The sequence below is a fragment of the Lygodium microphyllum genome, chromosome 8 (assembly GCF_053477565.2).
Source record: "Lygodium microphyllum isolate KBCC chromosome 8, Lygodium_microphyllum_v1.1.10, whole genome shotgun sequence".
NCBI lineage: Eukaryota > Viridiplantae > Streptophyta > Polypodiopsida > Schizaeales > Lygodiaceae > Lygodium > Lygodium microphyllum.
This window is the reverse complement of record NC_141142.1, coordinates 137376217-137396912: the sequence shown is the minus strand read 5'-3', so window position 1 is coordinate 137396912 and position 20696 is coordinate 137376217.

Genomic DNA, 20696 nt, shown 5'->3' with positions numbered 1-20696 from the left:
CTTCCAGCATCCAATGATTCAAGGCCATCTATCCCTAGGATGGACATCAACCCTATGGGTATACCTAGACCACTTGGACCCTTCGTGACCCATCCACCAAGCGACGCTCCAGTGCATTATGTCAAGGAGACAAATGAGAAAGAGGCATATGTAAACCTTGACATCTCCTACGACGAAGAGAATAAACCCATTCTAATGGATTTTGAACCAGTACCAGTGATGGTGTTAGGTCAGGGAAGGGGTAGAGGCCTAGGAGGTCAAAACCAAGAACCTATCGCATGTTAGACTTACGACCACCCAGAACACATCTCATCTCATTTCCCTGAACAAGAGCAAGCTAATCGAGAAAAGGCTGACTTGAAATGCCCTGAGTGTGGAATCACTTATTTGTATGCTAATGGGTGCAAGTCCCTTTCTTTGAAAGTCATGTATCCCTCAGGAGTCTCTGTATTGAAATTGTAGATCTTTGGAAAGTCGTATCTTCCATGCATATTCCTATCATAATCTACTCCATATCTGCACAGGTAGGGAATGTAGATATGATCATTCTGTTCCTCAAGTAGCATGCTGCAGAAGGCCATCCAGGCATCAAAATTGGTATCCCAAATCCTCCTCTGCCACTTTGGTTGTGCCTTGTAGCCTCAGATGGTCTTGAGAGCCTGATAGACCTTGTCTTGCCAATAATCTATAGGCTCCCACCTCCATTGCATGATTATGATGCTCCGCTTCTCGACCCATCAGTTCGCTAGGGTGTTGCCTAAGCAAATGATCCTTTCCACCACATCCAACACGAGATTGGATCTTGAGTCGGCCCTACGAATCTGCCCTACGAATCCTCTGCCCCTACCTCTACCTAACGCCATCACTGGTAATGGTCGATAGTCCATCAGGACTGGATTGCCCTCTTCATCGTACGAGACGTAAGGGTTCACATAGGATTTGTCTTCATTAGGCTCCTCTACGTAATGGATTGGAGCATCACTCGATGGATGGCTTATGTAAGGTGTTGGTGGCCTGGGTATGCCTGTCAGGTTGATCTCCATCCTAGGGATGGCTAGTCTTGCGTCATTTGGTGTTGGGAAGTACCAACTGGGCTCCTCTTCCAAAGAAATTTGGCAACATGTTCCCTAGGTATGGCGGATTGTACTACTGGACATAAGGGAATCTCCTAGGCAACCTACAGTGCATGGCATTATGGTTGAACCTACCACAAATCACTCAAGGCCTAGATCTAAGATCCTGGCACTCAGGTTGCTGCCACAATGCACACATTGGATGTGTGGTCACACTAGTTTCCTCACCAATTCCTACAATCATGCTAGCTCCAACCCTTCTCACCTCGACTACCTCTTGGCCTTGATCTATACTCTTCCACCTTGTCTTGCGCGCTAGGGGTTGATCTCTCGCTAGAGGTTGTGGTCCTCTCCGAGGTCCTCTGACTAGAGTTATCAGGGTTATCATGGTTTGAGCTTTGAGATATCCTCTCTCTCAATTGGTCATCCACCCTAATTGCTTCATCAAAGACCCTAGCTAGCACGTCTCACTACAAGAGCTGGAGTCGCCTACTAAGGCTTTGTACAATTCCTCACTGTGCAGATTCCATTTATGAATACTATGGAGATAGCTCTTTCATTGGGTTGCTGGTTCATTAGAATTCTCTTGAAGAGACTACGCACATGAGTGACATAGTCTCTTATGTCCTCCTTGTCCCTTTGATTGAGTCAGACTATGAGGTTATCAGAGTAAGTTGCTTCCAAGAATCTCTTTATGAAGAGATCTTTTAGTTAGGCAAAGTTTGCTCACTCTACCATGTCTAAGTTGGTGTACCACATCCTACATTTATAGCCTAAGCAGTGCCCAAAAGCCTGGGAGTGTTAAGCAAGGTCTGTGAGACAGTTGGCCTTGCAAACTTGCTCGAATTGCTCCACGAGGTTGTATGGGTTGCTACTAGGCTAGTACTTGTCCAACTGCTTAGCTAATGTAGGGATTTTTTATTGGCTCTTCATCCCCTGAGTAATTCCTAGGTCAGAGAGTAGCGAGGTTGCTAGCCCTACTACACTCTATTCAACAGCCGTGTTGTCCATGAGCCACTTGGTCACAAGCTCGCTCAGTGTGAGGTTTGCCTTGAGCACCCTCTTCCTCTTGGTGTTTGGTCCTGCCTTGCTTCTACCGGCTAATGCTAGCACATGCGTTAAGCTTCGTGCACATCTATGTCCTACTACAGCTTCCTAGCTCTCTGCTCGTGGTTGTAGGCAGCTATGCCTTGCAATACTTTCCTAATTTCTTTCCTCTCTTCCTCTAGGCTTGCCACTACCTCCTCTACTAACCTATCGTGGATTACTATCCTAGTTAGTAGGTCATACTCCTGGACCATGTCTAGAACTGCGACTGGGAATTCACCCAAGTCCAGCTGATCATTTCCTTGCTCTGCGTTTGCTCCTGACATCATTCCTACCTCCCACTCCACGAGGTTGTCAATCAATCCGAGTAGCTCTGGTAGTGCTTTGCCCTCAATCTTGCTATCCTTTCAATCCTGCCGTCATCTCCGAAGGTCCTTTTAATGGGGCTCTGAGGCACCCGACTATGATTTGGGGTCTCCTCCTACTGGTGGGGTTCCTTCGAGTTATTACGTCTGAGTCTATTCCTTGTTATTGAAAACAGTATTCAACTTATATACACTCAGTGCTGGTGCTTTTTGTGCACGGTACAAAATCATGCTTTCCATTCTTTTGGTGCACTTGTGTAACGACCTAGTATGGCTCTAAGCGCGGTCTCTAGTCGCTCCTAAGGATCTATGATGCTTCCTCTATGCTCTATCAAGGCTATCTAGAGGCCATCTTTGGGCTACAAGGTGGTCCGACTCTCTCAGTCGGACTAGGACACAATGGTCTGCCGACTTCGACTGACAGGGCGCAACATGACAATCCTTGATGATTTCTTCACGCTTGGTTCATGAATGCCTACAAGGCTTTCTAGATCACATCTATGCCAAGCAAGGAAGGTTTTTGCATACCTGGATCAAAGGAAAAGCTCCAAAATCGAATGCCACAATCTCCTCTGGTCAGCAACTCTCTCTCTCTCTCTCTCTCTCTCTCTCTCTCTCTCTCAAGCTCTTCTTAATCTCTCAAATGCAAAATGAGGTCTCCCTTGCCACTCCTAGCCTCTTATTTCCCTGCCCAAGTTTGCATTCACCTTAATCTTACTCCTCTTACCAACATTTAACCCAAGATTTTATTTTTTTCCCTTCTTTTTTCTATTTTAGTCTGCTATACAGTACCAAAAAACCTACTATGTGATCACACTGTTTTGATCCTATCCTGCCTAATGCAAGCAAAAATCACAAGATAATGTTCATGCTTCTTTAGCCTACTCATCTACACATCCAAACCCAAAAATTCTTAAAATTTTTCGATGATTAACACTCCTAAATATCCTATCTACCTCAAGCACCATTTTGGGGATGAAACCCTAGTTCCATGCTCGATTCAAAGCACACGGCGCTCAAGGCTCGAATCGGTCGGTCCCAACAATGGAACAAAAATGAAGGGAGCTCTCTCGCTCAACCCCCGAGACCTATGAACCGCTTATTGGTCAAGAGTTTCAAGCCGAGTGGCCATGGCTACCTCTCACATAGCCGATGTGCTCTGCCTACCTATGGGGTATATTGAGCTTACCTTGATGCTCAATCGAGTATCCTTCTCTTTATTGCACACTGGTAGCTCCACGATCCTTGAGGCAAGCTCAATCCCTCTCCATCAAGCTCCATCCTCCGTAGCTGCGTGAGACAAGAGAAGAGAAGAGAAGAGAAGAAAATGAAGAGAGGAGATGGGGAGCTTCTTCTCCTCGATCCCTTACTCTCACACACTCACTCCCTCACTCTCTCACACTCCCTCACTCAAGCAACACAAGAAGGCAAGAAGAAGAGAAGAAGAAGAAGAAGCTTTTTGCCACACACTAAGAATGAGAGTTTTCATTAACTTTTTGGCTTATATACATGCCCTCTTTCCCTTGGGCGGTCATCCCCTTTTTACATGGCCGGCCGTAGCATAGGCCCTCTTTCCCTTGGGTGGTCATCCCCTTTTTACATGGCCATGGCCTAGGCCATTTTTCCCTTTGCCCTAATTTCCTAGCTTCGTCCTACCACCTGCCATCCATGGTTAAAAATTGCACAGGATAGAGCCTGGTGCTCTTTTACAAAGATTTTGGATGTGCCTTTATATTTAAAGTTGTGCCTTCTTATTTTTGGCATTTTCACAACTTCCATGGTTGTGCCTTGGACTCCTGCTGCTTGTTCCTATGCTTTTGGATTTTTTTCGGGTCCGTTCCCTTGTGAGGCATCTTTTCTTTTTTCCACTTTCTCTGCTTTGTAGTAAACAATTGCTAAGACTAGATTTTAAGGCTTATAAGAATATTTGAAATCATAGTTCTTTATGAATGTATAACATCGCTAATCTAGGGAAATTTTTTTGCCATTTGATGAATGTAAGTTGTAAAAATTACACGGCGCAACGAACAGAATCTGAGAAAGAGATAGAGAGTACACAACAGATAAGAGGAGAATCAATAAATTCTTTAGCTCCAAACAATTGATACAAAGATGGCTCTGTCCACCCATGCGCTTCCACTGTGTGAAGCTTAGATGGCAATCTAGACAGAAGATAGGTGAAGATCTTAAGGCTAGGTGGAACAACAACTCGGACTGGGTGAAAGATGAGTGATAGATGGCTGTGAAGGGGTTTAGCTTTTATAGCCCACGAAGGTTGTTAGGTCGGCCTGATCGACCTACGATATGAGCCTCCACTAGACGGCCAGGGAATATTCCCTTTACCATCGGGCCGGGGGCGTTGTCCCCGGACCCCCGCTAGGGAGGCCGCTGGCCCCGGACCCCAAAATAGGGGCCCCTTTTAACTCCCTTACCCCACAACTTGATGCAATGCGCCTCGAGTTGCTACCAGCTTAACCACTCCGTCTAACCCAAAGATTAGACCCACAACAGTCACCTTTTTGCCATCCGGTCACATAGACCTCATCTGATATACAAGTTAGGACTCAACCAATGTCCGGGCTCACATTTGGCTTCTCCTCATAATGGGGACCTTACAACTTTGAGCACCATGGATCATTGGTGGCACCTAATGAGGGTGGGGCATTGATCATGTCTAACATCCCCCCTCAATGTCCACCCATAGGTGAACTATCTCCTCGGCCCAATGCCGAGTCTCTGAAGATGAACTTGAAGCAGATCCTTCATAAGTGCTTTGGTGAAGATATCTACTCCATTCTCCTCTATTGGACAGTAGATCAGTTCCACTATCCCATCCTCTATCAAATCACACACATAGTGATACTGGATCTCTATATGCTTGGTGCGTGCATGAAACACTGGATTTTTGGCAATGGCAATGCAACTCTGATTGTCACATCTTAGCACCATTGGTTCTTCATCCTGCACTCCCATATGCCATAGAATCCTTCTCAACCATATGGCTTCACATGCAGCAAAACAAGCTCCTGCTCTCCTGAACGCTCTCCTGAAACCTTGCAATGCACAATGTGGCCTTTCTTGCCACTCCTGGCCCCTTATCACCCTGCCCATGCCTATACTCACCTTAGTCTTGATTTTCTTACTAACATTTAACCCAAATTTTCATTTTTTGCCCTTCTTTTCCCTGTTTCAGCCTGTTATACAGTAACAGAAAACCCTACTGTTGCTCCAATGTTTTGCTCCTATCCTTTCTAAATGCAAGAAAAAGTCATAAGAAAAATACCTACACTACTCCATCATACTTCCCCAAGTCCAAAACAATAAAAACCTACTTGCTAAGGAGATCGAATACCTCTTCAAACTCCCTCGCTTCCTACCTATCTACCTCAAGCATTGGTTCAAGGAAAACCCTTACTTCGATACTCGATTCGAAGCGCGCAAGCACTCAAGGCTTGAATCCGTTGGTCCTGGCAACAAAACCAAAATGTGGGAGCTTTCACTCAACTGCCAAGACCCACGGATCGCTTATTATTTCAAGCATTCCAAGCCGATCACTAATGGCTACCTCTCATATAGCCAATGCGCCATCCATATCTACGGGTGTAGTGAGCTTACCTCCATGCCGATCGAGTTACCTCCTCTCCCGCACACTCCGGTAGCTCCACGATCCAAGTGCAAGCTTCAAGCAAGCTCCATCCTCAAGCTCCACACTCCGAGCTCCATTACCAGGAGCAAGACAAGACAAGACAAGACAAGACAAGACAAGACAAGAGAATAAGAGAGGAGAAGATGGAGAGCTTCTCCTCCCTGGTCCCTCACCCTCACACACTCACTCCCTCACACTCTCACACTCCCTCTCTGAAGCATAAGCTCAAGCAAGCAAGAAGAAGAAGAAGAAGAAGAAGAAGAAGAAGAAGAAGAAGAAGAAGAGAGCTACTTTTGGCCACACACAAGAATGAGCTTCTCATTCACTTTTCAACTTTATATACAAAATCCTAAATCCCTTTTGGGTGGTCATCCCCTTATCCTCTTTCTTACATGGCCGGTCGTGGCCTAGGCCCTTTTTCCCATTGTCCTTCTATCTTTCTAGCTTCCTTTCCACCGCCCTTCTACATTTACAAAGTGCGTGGGTGAGAGCCCGATGCTCCCTAAATTAAATCATGATGCGCTTGCACTTCTTTACAAAAGTATTGACTTGCGTTTTTTCTTGTGTGCCTTTTTTCCTTATTTAGGATTTTTTTGTACTTCTTGTGTTTTCAGATTTTTCTTGGTGCGCCTTTATCTTCCATTTCACTTTTGCATTGGCCTTGTCTTCTACTTTAGATTTTCTAGATTTTCCACCTTGTTCGTCTGACTGTTAACACAGTTGAATGTAAAAGCATTTAGGATGTTGTTCGATCAACCAACAAAACCAATTGCATTCTTTCCAAACAATACAAGAATAGACGATATAACATTTCCATCGTATATTTGCTCTCCTCCTTGGGACCTAAGAACAATACTATGCAAAAATGTTTCTTAACACTTCCTTCCTTCAGCTAGGGCATTTGTTAAGGGTTCAATCACTATTCATGATGTAAGTTCTATAGGTCACTTACCTTGATTGATAACCCAACCCTGAATTTGGATTGGCAAAAGTCATCGTTAGCCGACGGATCTCAAGATCTCTTAGTTTTAACCCTTACGATGAATTTGTTGTACTAGCTCTTAGTCAAGTCATGAGGAGAATAGGAAAGTATCGTCATATATCAAAATATGTTATAGGCATAACGTGTAAATACTTGATAAGATAAGTGTAAGATTATCTCAAGTAATTAGACTCCAACATGCCTTGCCTTGAGCTAGAATCTAGTTCTTCTTAATATTTGGGCTCTTAGTCCAAGTACTTTTGAGGTATCTAAACTAGTACTTTCTATTCATGATTCTTAATGTCATATTCTTTTAGCAATTATGCTATTTATAACCCTTGGCTATGCTTTGACCTAGCACTTGTATGCACAATCTTTTAATGTCGTTCTTTTATATAGCATAGGTGCAATTAACTTTCCTTGATATATGCACTTCGCAAGCTCCATCTTACAAATATGTGAGATGAAATGATCTATACTTGTGCATCATAGTATGGCCTAACGTATCTCATACGAGAATCAAAACATAGATCTATCAATTTAGAAATACATTACTTACGACCGGTACCGCATTTTGGATTGACAGTGATGCCTTTGTCTGAAGCTTCGTTGTTGGTTATGGGATTGCCATCCACATGCAACATTCTTCGCTTGGGGGCCATTGTCCGCAAGTAGACTCAAGATATTAGGAAGGCGAAATAGATTCGAGATGGGAGAGTGTAGGGGAAGATGACTAAGTTTAGGATAGAGATAGAGGGAATTGTGCAGCCTCTGGGGGTAACTCTTCTCTCTCTCTCTCTCTCTCTCTCTCACACACACACACACACACACACACACACTCTCTCTCTCTCTCTCTCTCTCTCTCTCTCTCACAATCTCTTGGAGGGGTATCATTCTCTCTACCTCTCTCTTGCAGCCTTCTCCGGGGCCTTATGCTCTCTTGTGCCTCCCCATGCCTCATATTTATAGTGAATTAGAGAAGAGGGCTTATGGTTGAGAAGTGGAGCTTTTTGTGGAGGGGGATCTTAGAAAGATCAATGATCTAATGCTCATATCATAAATGTGATGATTCCATTGGCTTCGAAAGGGGGGTAAAATCCCAAGACACTTGCTTAGTAAGCTCTTAGTTCACTCCTTCTTTTCTTTGTTCGAAGTGTTGCTTTTTGTTTGTAGGGTGCGATCGTGGCACGCACGATTTCGCAAATCCTCTCTGTATTTTTTTCTTTTTATAAAATCTCCAAAACTAACTAAAACATCACTTGTCTTTTCTTTTAAATGACATCCAGTTTTAGAAATCTCTATATCTTTTTTAGGATAATATCTAAAATATACTAGTTTTGCCCAAAATCTAATATTTTTGGACCATCCAAACTATACACATTAATACTAGTGATTAATGAGAGCGAAATTTTGGTGCCGTGAAGTTTTTAAAAACGAAGCCCTCGATCGCTCGGCGCGACGAATTCTTTGAAGACTGGCAAAAATCGTGTCGTGCTCGGTCGCGTTCGAGTGATAGAGATTCTGGGACGAGTCCCAGAATTGGCCCTCGGACCCCTCAGCCATTTGGCCCACTATACTCTTGGACGCATTTCACTCGGCCCATCCGAGTGAAGCATTTGGACCAACTTTGAAATTCGGCCCTCGGTCCTGCCGACTCGGCCCACCTGAATCAGCCATCGGCCCCCTCGACCACTCGGCCCTCGAACAACTAAACTCGGATTGGCCGAATTTGACATTTGGACCAGTTACATTCGTCCCTTTCTACTCGACTCTCGGACGGGCCGAATCGGGCATTTGGCCCCTGCAATTCAGACCTGTTGGACCGAATTTTGATTTTTTTTAAAGTTTTAACCTGTACACCCTGAAACTGATCGAGAGACCATATAGAGCCGAAACTACATCATAGATCTATCACTGGCTGAAATCTAGAGCAAGTAGTTCAAAACTTGGCTATAAACAGTCCTTCAAATTGCGCTTGGCATTTACTGTAACGGCCCTGCGGGCCGGGGGGGACTGCCCCCCCGGACCCTTGTAGAGGCGACTCTGCCCCCTCCGCACCTCCCCCAAGTAGGTTGGAGAGAAAATGTGCTCCATGATAGATCCTTCAAATTAGATCATAGTGTAGTAATGGCTCTACACAAGCATGGATTCTCACTTGCAAAGGAGCAATCAAAAGCCCATACCCGAACAAAGACAAATAGAGACCTTGGAACCTTAATGGGCCAATCTAGCCTACAAGGGCAAAAAGGCCCTACCGCAAAAACACGTATGTATTGCATTCAAACTGCATCTATCAAAGTGGAAAGCAACAACATCAAGCTACAACTGCGAGGGTGACCAGATATGACAGTCTTGATGATAGATGCACCTTGAATAGCACTGCATAGACGATCCAAGACATTAGTGGAGAATCCACATCTGGTCGTGCAGTTGGGGACCCAAGGGCATTTGTTAGAAGGCTTAAATTTATAATCCAAGACCCGGAAGATGAAGATATAGTACCACCTGCTTATCTTAGGGTCAAACTCACCTCGAAAAGAGAGCACACTATCGATGCTCTGATTGATGAAGGAGCAGATTTTAATATCTTGACCTATGAAGCATGGACCCTACTAGGCCAACCAGAGCTCACACCAACTAATGCAACTCTTAGCCCTTACGGGGGACACCCATAAGCACTCATAGGAAAGTGCAAAATCCTTGCGACAATCGAAATTGAAAGCTTGCCTATTCTATTTCATATTCCTTCAAATAGTGTTAATACTGGAAGGAAACCCTCCTAGGAAGACCCTTTAAAAGGGCGACTAAGTGTGAGACCGACTATGCAGCACAAAGGATACACCTAACACTACCGGGTGTGAGGATAGTCACAACCTTTAGCAAGGGTGACCTCATCAAACCTCGAGGAAAAGGCAAGGAAGGTGCTGACATAACAGTCAAGCCTGCTGATGAGAGCAAGGACTTGTTGGAAGAGTTGATACAAGCACAGGTTGAACAACAAGAACCAGTGAGTGAGGCCATGCCTGAAACAAGAAGGTCAGGAGACAATGAAAAGGATGGGCTTTGGACTCACAAATATCATAGAAGATCCCAAAAGAAGCCCAAGCCTTATAGACGAAGGCATCGATGGAGGGTCATCACAACGCCGCGATGGATATCCAAAGTATTACTACGTGCTCAAGGGTATTATGCAGGTAACCGATGGATTTGGGTGCCAAAACCCCCTACTAAACCCCCTCTGTCGACTGAAGACCAGATCATATCAAGAGCATAAGGAGATCTAAACAAAAAACCAAGTCTCGAGTCAAAAACATTGGAGTGACCGAGCCCCTCACGGTCAAAATCAAGAAATCAAACGGGACTAATCAGAGGGTAGATCCTCAGTCTAGCGTGCTTGACAAGCAGATATCAGATGTAATCGTTGAGGATACACAAAAGCCACTAGTACCCAAGGAGCCTTTGATTCCCCAAGAGGATAACCGGCAATCATAGACACAATATTGCTCATGGCAAGGTTAAATGCTCAACAAAGCAAATGGTAAAATCATCTAATAGCCACGAGCAAATCTTCCAGCCAGTATCGGAGCCACTTAGGAGTCCCAAGTCTCCTACACCCTCTCTCCCTAAACGAACACAGGAAGCACAACAACAGTCATCAACTATAGCTGCTCAATCCCAATCTCTATCTCCACCTAAGCTTCCAAATGTCCAAGAGGTGGGACATGATACCATCTGTAGCTCTCTGTCCAAGGATATGCTTGTGCAACCTAATGTGACTAGATCAACTCATGCTCGATCTACACAAGTGAATGCTCAAAGGGCAAAAAAGACATGACCACTTTTGATTGCCCTAAGAACTTGACACCGTAATCCACCAAGAGTAGCCGGCCCATTGGACTAGCCGCTACTACTTCCAATTAGGGATCACAGCAATCACCACCCTTGGTCGTGACAATGCCCCTTGCAGGACGTGTCCTGAGTAGTTCACCTATGGAGAAGGTGTCGCAACCCACTTCCTTGACAACTCCAGCACTTCCAAAGCACCTAAAGCCTAGGCCAGAGGAGTTAAATAGAATGGAATTGGCTAAAGAGCTAGACTCTCCAAAAATAGAGGCAGTTGTACCCTCACAACCTAGCGAGGCTACTCAGCAGGCCGCGGCTATGTCCCATGAGGACACACTAGAGAAAGAGAATGCTGAGGCCCAGCCAAGCACATCGATGAGACTGACCTAGTTCAAGGTCCCGAGTCTTCAAGGGATATACACCGATTGCCTAAGAAAAAGAAAAGAGAAGAACAAAAACAACAATGCTAGTTGCAAGTGGCTGTAGATCCTAAGAAGAGTGAAACCAAGAGTGTCGAAGAGTTGAGGAATAAAGCATCGAGTCTCTCCACCAACGAACCCATTGAAGTCTCTCCTAATAGTGGTGAAACCTTAGACACATCCATGTATTCTAAAAATTCAAAGCATCCGTTACCATCAACAATTACTTGCAACACTCAATCCACCGACAACAAAACTCGCATTGACCAATCAAGAGTGGATACAATGTTGTCACAATAGGGTGAGAAATTTATACTAGTCACATCCAAGGAGAACCATGACACAATAACAAAGCCTCACGAGAAACATGGAAACCCCGAGAGCATAAGCAATCCTAGCATTGACCAATCTTGCTCATCTAGGCCTGAGCCCTTGGCTATACTAAAGCCTAGACAAACTCCTAGAACCTTGCATGAGATAGTAACCAAGCAAGCCCTCGTTGAACATAGAAGTGTCGTAGAATGCTTAACTGAGTTGGATGCTAAAATCAAGGCATTCGCACGTATCTACATCCTTGCAGACATGGTCGCATTCCCTAGGGAGCAGATTAAAGAATACTTGCCATTCCCCCTATCCTGGAAAGAGCAAGAGGTTCTTAACGAGCACTACGATAGGCTCCTGCATGAACGCATGTGAGTCACCTCTGACAAGGAAGCCGACGAACTACGCTTAACTGTAACATTCAATGATGTGCTCTACTAGCCAAATCTCTTAGAGATAGAGAAAGTAAAGCGACAATCAAAGGGTCGAAGTCAATTTGAAAAACGTTAGTTTGAAAACCGTGTTGCAATGGTCGAATTAGGAGCCCAAATCATGATAGTCTCAGAGGAGCGATTGGCCAAATGGCGGTCTCAAAGAGACCCAACCTATGTGGCACCAACTTCCTTTTGAGTGTTGACTGCCATTCGAGGTACGAACTTAGCTGGAACTAGCCAAGAGAACTCTATGATTGATAAGGTTCTCACTAAGGAGGAGTTACATGTTGCCAGGAGACTCGGACAAGGTGCCATGCTACTCAATGTTGCAAAATATCTATCGTTATTGAGTAAGTTGCCACGAGTACTGGATGTGTGTGCCACACTCCAGTACAATCCAGAGTTCTACAATTGGTTTTTATCCTCATGAAGTGACATGGATTCGTAAATATGTACATAAATAAACAATGAATTTTGTGACCTTGTATAGATAATATCAACACACACAAGCAATGATAGTCAAGCGCAAGGAGAAGAGTTGGGTTTGACATGCTAAGCTCCTCAGGTCCTCCACTCACCACACATTTAGAAGTCATGTGACCATTCCTGCCTCCAGGTGGAGGGCATGCAACCCTCATTACTACCATAGGAAGCCCTCACAACATTTCTGATGGTGTAGACGGGGCACCGTCCCTTTCTATACACCTTTTCCCTTTCCGGTCTATCCTTCCGAGGATGAGCCCTACCCCACTCCATGACAACCAGTCCATGCAACTTAGCATAAGCCAAGATTTGCTAATGGATGGAGGCAAAACAAACATCATCACGGGGGGCGTCCCTCTACAACAAATAGTGTATGCCTCACCTCTCCCCTCCTCATCATATGCGCTTAATAACCCACTATGTAATCCCTCCCTTGCGAATAGTGGATTATTAAGCGCATATTATCCCTCCACTATGTATCCCCCTTGACCATTCAAAGATAAAAAGTTATGGTAGGATGGCCTTTGTTAAGCAGCTTATATATCATAGGGACTACTCTATTTGTACGAGACGGGGTGAGTCCGGGTGGTTGGGCGACTGGGGCTATGTCGGTGAGGGGCTCTTGTGAGATTGTGAGGCTAGGTCAGGAAGATATCGGTCGGGACTCGAATGGTGTAGTCCTTAGCCGCAACTGTTTCCAGAATGCTTTTAAACAATGCATCAAATTCCTGCTTGTCTCGAGCTGCCCTCTCCTCTTTCGAGCACGTGGTGCCCGAGCGTCTAGTGGGGGCCTGCACAGCCAGGGTTGCCACACCTCATGTGCCCCCTTGAGCCCTCGTCCTCTTGGCTTGGGGGGTTTTTGGCCTACGACCTAGGCAGTGTCGTTTGGGGCATACATATGCGCTTAATAACCCACTGTTGGAGGGAGCATAAGGCATTAGCACCCCCACCAAAATGCTACGTGCCTACTCTAATGAGGTACACACCGAAAAGAGGCCCCAAACGACACCGCCTAGGATGTAGGCCGAAAACCCCCCAAGCCAAGAGGACGAGGGCTCAAGGGGGCACATGAGGTGTGGCAACCCTGGCTGTGTAGGCCCCCACTAGATGCTCAGGCACCAAGTGCTCGAAAGAGGAGAGGGCAGCTCGAGACAAGCAGGAATTTGATGCATTGTTTAAAAGCATTCTGGAAACAGTTGCGGCTAGGGACTACACCATTCGAGTCCCAACCGATATCTTCCCGACCTAGCCTCACAATCTCACAAGAGCCCCTCACCGACATAGCCCCAGTCACCCGACCACCCAGACTCACCCCATCTCATACAAATAGAGTAGTCCCTATGATATATAAGCTGCTTAACAAAGGCCATCCTACCATAACTTTTTATCTTTGAATGGTCAAGGGGGCGGGCTCCCCACCTGTATACACTTTCCTTACCTACTGCTAATATATGCCACGTCTTTAATAAGTACCGAAATATGCATCGCAGTTAGCATCATAGGATTTTGATAAAGTAAGATCTTGACGTGATTGCATCTGTTTGTTGTACTTGATGCATGCAACTTGCATATACTCTCATGAATTGACGAGTGGATGCAGGACGATGCATGTCTTCGTGCAAAAGCATTTAACCCCCAAGTCATTGCAAGACGACCAACCTCACAAGAGCCATGACAAAATCCTCACCGCTGGAAGTGAAAATCACCCATGCGATCGTCCACATCGCGTGGCCCATAGTGTGATCAGTGGCAACTCTCTCCTTCTGGGTCAAACTCTACACCTAGCACTCATGGCAATTGTCACCTCAATTGCACCAACATCGCACGTTCCAAAGAGGGTTGCAAAATCTCAAATGTATCTTCCCATCTCAACAACTACTTCTCTAACAACGAGGCTAGGGCACAATCATCACTATAATATCCATTTCCTGAGCCTTCGAAGCTCGACATCTCCTAATCCATTGAAAGGCTGATAGCCTCAACATATTGCAATGGTTGTACTCATGTAAGTCCCAAAAAAGAAAAAAAAAAGAACAAGAAAAAGAAAAGAAAAAGAAAAAGAAAAAGGAAAAAAGAAAAGAAAAGAAAAGAGACGAAAAGAAAAGAAGCACCCACGATCACAATACAGCACCTAGGGGTCCTCAAATTAGGTACGTCCAGTGACCTTGGTCGGCTAGCTCCGTCCCTAGTCCCCTCACCCTTTCGCATCACCCACAATTGTTCAGGGCACATCAAGGGAAAGAAATACCCCGAGAGCTTGTCTCGCCCATGGTTAGACCTGTCACCCTAACCCCTTTTGCACGATTCCCTCTTGCACTCTGCCTTAATACCATTGCAATCAATCGTGGTAAGCACTGCACAAATGGCCATGAAAAGTACACCATCCTTATCAAGTAAGTCCAATAGCTCCCAGCTATTGGACTTACTTGATATCGAAAGTACGGTGTACCTATGTTCAATTATGCTATGTCGTGCAGTCACAACAAAGGATGCCTCATACACCTTCACGTGTACTTCTTCTCAACATGGACAACTTTGCTTCATCCACACATTGTTATGAGAAACCAACCCGCGATCTTCTAACTACGTAATATCTAAGTATGCACGATCACTCACATAATATCTGCACCGAAATATATACATAGTTTGGGTCCTCAATTGCAGGACAATACTCTCATCTTGCTTAGAGTTCAACCTGTCTCCCAAACTAATTGAACTATGTCTGGTGCACGATAAAGAAGACTAGCATTACCCCTAGGGAGAGACTACCTATAAGAGGTTTTCAATTGTAGGTATTGAAGACTCCAACGAAAGTGTCATTCGCCCTTCATCGACACTCAACTCTGAATTCTTATCCCTTATTATCCTACAAGCCTGCCAAGAATCATCATGTGCAGAATCCCCAACAAACCAACACTTGTGCTGGCCATCAGTGCAATCCCCAACAAAGAACAGCCCTACCACCAACTCCAACAACCCTACCACCAGCCACCTAGGCCACCATCGTGCCCCCAACAACCTTCCTCCACACCACCACCAATACTCCTCCACAGCAACCATAGTTGTCCCTTGCACCCACATCTTTAGTGCATACCAAAGCCTGCTACCTACGACATTGAGTGCCATGGGACTAGCACTCGTCTAGGAGGGGGGTAATGTTAATCGTCAGACGAACAAGGTGGAAAATCTAAAGTAGAAGACAAAGGCCAATGCAAAAGTGAAATGGAAGATGAAGGCGCAGCAAAAAAAATTTGAAAACACAAGAAGCGCAGAAAAGTCCTAAATAAGGAAAAAATGCACATAAGAAAAAGGCAACTCAATACTTTTGTAAAAGAGCACAAGCGCATCATGATTTAATTTAGGGAGTGCTGGCCTCTCACCCGTGCAATTTGTAAATGTAGAAGGGCGGTGGAAAGGAAGCTAGGAAGATAGAAGGATAATGGAAAAAAGGGCCTAGGTCACGACCGATCATGTAAGAAAGGGGATAAGGGAATGACCACCCAAAAGGATTTATGGTTTTGTATATAAAATTGAAAAGTGAATGAGAAGCTCATTCTTGTGTATGACCAAAAGTGGCTCTCTTCTTCTTCTTCTTCTTGCACTTGGCCTAGGCCACAACCGGTCATGTAAGAAAGGGGATAAGGGGATAACCACCCAAAAGGGATTTAGAATTTTGTATATAAAGTTGAAAAGTGAATGAGAAGCTCATTCTTGTGTATGACTAAAAGTGGCTCTCTTCTTCTTCTTCTTGCGCTTGCTTGAGCTTGTTCTTGAGAGAGGGAGTGTGAGAGTGTGAGGGAGTGAGTGTGTGAGGGTGAGGGACCGGGGAGGATAAGCTCTCAATCTTCTCCTCTCTTCTTCTCTTCTCTTCTCTTCTCTTGTCTTGTCTTGCTCATGGCAATGGAGCTCAGAGCATGGAGCTTGAGGATGGAGCTTGCTTGAAGCTTGTACTTGGATCATGGAGCTACTGGAGTGCGTGGGAGAGGAGGTAACTCGATCGGCATGGAGGTAAGCTCACTACACCCGTAGATATGGATGGTGCATCGGCTATGTGAGAGGTATCCATTAGTGCTCGGCTTGGAACGCTTGAAACAATAAGCGGTCCATGGGTCTTGGCAGTTAAGCAAAAGCTCCCACAAACTGGTTGTTAGTTTGTTGTTTGGATGATTATTCCAAGTGCTTGTGATTTATGGTAAATGCATGGCAAGGGTCTGTGATGACAAGTTGCCATGGGAACAAAGAAATGTTTTCTTGGAAAATGATATTAGGACTGAATGCCTTGTTTGTGCTTGATTCTTAAAGGATTTAATTAAGGAAGCATATTTTGCATGGGTGGATCAATCCAAAGAGGGCACTACTTGATTCATGGGCCGAAGGTTGAGTGGTGAAAAGGCCAACCACGGGAATGGTGTTTTGCTCTTAGACAGCTCGCGGGTCAGTTGGAGCTTTGGACACCCCTTGGTAGGTCTAGAATGGAGTTGAAGACCTCTGTGGCCCCCAACGTGTGGGTATGTTGGGAGATCCTATTCTAGATAAAGGATTGAGTTTGTGGTGCCATGAGATTTGGACCAGTTACTTTTGCAAGGTAGAAGGGATACTCCAATTTGGCAGAAGGGATACATAATTTCTCCTGTATGGGCAGGAGACAAAGATTAACTTGAAGATAAGTTAAGGAACTTGTTTGAACTTGTTTATTAATAGATTGCTTGCTCTGTTTTCGTGTCTGTGCTATAAGTTATGCGAATGAACCATGTTCCCTAAAAGGCTTAATTAATGAAGCTGACTTTAAGTGTCACACATAAATGTGGTAGGACCTAATTAGAAAACTAAAGCTATTAAGGGAAGTGGGTGGGCAGAACCCCCGATGGGTCCGTCCTATGCCAGGGTGGTCCGAGAGAACTAGGAGGCTTCTCACAAGATTTTACTGTCATTCGACCTTAGAAATTGTTAGGATAGAAACTCGATTCATGCCGTTTTAGGGGACCGGAATGGGACTATGCCCTATGGGCAGAGAGGTTGAGCAGTGCATCCCTCTCATTTTCCATTCTCTTTGAACCAAGTGCGGCATGGATTTGCTTCGGCTTGGGTATCTCTACGTAAAGTAGGATGTCCAGGATCTACCAAAGTCAAGGAAGTCAACTGAGCAGGGGAAAGGGAGAAGCCTCGACCCATGTTAACTGACGACTTGACCAAGCAAGAGGCTAATCTTGTTGCTTTCTTGCAAGAGTACATATATGTATTTGCCTAGTCCTTAGAAGAACTCAAAGAAGTCAATTCAAGAGTCGTGATGCATATCATTCCAATGACTTCTGAAACCACTAGTAAAGTAGCGACCTTACCCGATGAGTCCAAAGCATGCTCACACCGTCAAGGAAGAGATTGATAAACTATTGAAGGTTGGATTCATCTATGAGATTGAGCACATGGATTGGGTGTCACATATCATAATTGTCCTGAAAAGAACAAAATAATTTGAGTGTGTGTAAACTACAAAAAAGTCAATGCCACAACTAAGAGAGACAATTATCCATTTCCCTACACAGAGCACATGATGTTTGAGAGAGTGGTGAAAAATGAAGCAAGCTATAACCAAGTTTGGGTCCTCTCTGACGATAGACACAAGATGACATTCGCCATGGAATGGGGCATGTTTGCTTACATAGTCATGTCATTGAGTTGGCTAAAGCACTTGCCACCTTTCAACATCTAATATGTGCCATCTTTAAGGACATGCTTAGGTGAGAACTAGAGGTATTTGTGGACGACCTGTGCATACACCCTAGTTGGGCAAAACACCTAGATTAGCTTCACGTAGTCTTTGAATGGTGTAGATTGTATAGTCTCTCTTTGAACCCCTTAAAGTGCCACTAACGAAGCATATTCCCTATCCTAAAGATGAGCGGGATTGGATGCATGTGCTAGCCACCATCAATCTACCGTTTTTGAATGAAGAAGATGATTATAAGCAAGCGGCAAGGACAACAAGTGAGTCCCATAAAGCCACCACATCCCAATTACCGAAGGGTGAGACCCCACCTTCAGTACCACTTTGCATGATGGCCAAAAGTCCTAGTAGATGACAAAGTCTTGCCCCTTTCCATATTCCTTCTAATAAACTTGAGCTCCAAGGGATTATTGAGTGCTTGAAGAGGAAGCTAGCCAATAACTTAGCCGCCAATCTCAAGCTACTCCAAGACCTCATGGATGAGCTGAAACGGCAATGGACCAAGGTGCACGGCCTAAATCTTATGTACAACTGGGCTTTGATCACGTATGAAAAAAGAACTAAGAATAGAGACTTAGACAATGACAAACAATCAGAATGTAGTGATTCGGACGATGAATATGAGGACTATTGCTCCGCGAATGAGGAAAGTAAAGAAGAGGTCGAGACAATAGAGTACGACATAGATGGCCAATTGATCAAACAAATAAGAGTAGACTCCAAGCCACAGAGAGTCGATGATTTTAGAATCGAAAGAGGAGTCTTTAGAACTGAATGCGATTGCACTTGGTTGGATCACTTAGATATGATGGACTATGAGCAAGTAGGGCTAGTTGAGCATAGTGCTGCGACTCTCTTTAGAATGGAATCAGCCTTGAGTTGCGTCAACTGCCAGGGGAGACTCCCCTCTCTAGCGAGGGTTGAGAGTTTAACTCGGAATTAGAAGCAAGATCTAAGAGTGATCCAGAGATACCCCGACCGCCTAAATCCAAATACACCAAGGGGGACTTGTTGGTCCATCTAAGACACATATGCTTGAAGGAGAAAAAGAGAGGACAACCAAAGGGTTCGGAGGCCGAACAACAAAGGATACCCTAGGATCTACCAAAGAGCTTTACTAAATTCAAGAAGGGAGATAGGGTAGTGATCTTGTTGGGAGTGAAGAGGCTAGGACAAGCAAGCAAACCGATAGAAGGGCCTGCCAAAGTCAAGGAAGTCAACTGAGCAGGGGAAGGGGAGAAGCCTCGACCCATGTTAGTAACTGACGACTTGACCAAGCAAGAGGAGGCTAATCTCATTGCTCTCTTGCAAGAGTACATATATGTATTTGCCTAGTCCTTAGAAGAACTCAAAGAAGTCGATTCAAGAGTCGTGAGGCATATCATTCCAATGACTCCTGAAACCACTAGTAAAGTAGCGACCTTACCCGATGAGTCCATGGATTGGGTGTCACCTATCATAATTGTCCTGAAAAGAACATGATAATTTGAGTGTGCGTAAACTACAAAAAAAACAATGCCACAACTAAGAGAGACAATTATCCATTTCCCTACATAGAGCACATGCTCGAGAGAGTGGCGAAAAATGAAGTAGGCTATAACCAAGTTCAGGTGCTCTCTGATGATAGACACAAGACGACATTCGCCACGGAATGGGGCATGTTTGCTTACATAGTCATGCCATTGAGCTGACTAAAGCACCTGCCACCTTTCAACATCTAATATGTGCCATCTTTAAGGACATGCTTAGGTGAGAACTAGAGGTATTTGTGGACGACCTATGCATACACCCTAGTTGGGCGAAACACCTAGATAAACTTTGCGTAGTCTTTGAATGGTGTAGATTGTATAGTCTCTCTTTGAACCCCTTAAAGTGCTAGTTTTGGGTAAAACACAGATGTATCCTAGGGAATGTGGTGTCCAAGAATAGTATTGCCACAGACTTATCCAAAATTAGGGTTTTGCCAACTTTCCACCACCAACAAATTATAAGGAAGTTCAATGCTTCTTGTGACACACATGGTACTATATCGGCGCTTCGACTTGAACTACACATTGATTGCTAGACTACTTTACAAGTTGTTGATTTTATTCAGGTGGACCAAGGAGTGCCAATGCACTTATAAGGAACTAAAAAAGTCTCTTATTAAAACACCTATTCTATGAGCTCTAGATTGGAGCATAACATTTCACGTGCACATTGATGCATCAAAGTTTGCCGTGAGAGCTTTTTGTGCCAGCCTAGTGAACAAAATCTTGACTATTTGGTGAGCTTTGTTAGCAGACAACTCAGTATGCAGAGATGAACTAATCCACGATGGAGAGGGAAGGACAGGCAATGGTATTTGCCATAAAGAAG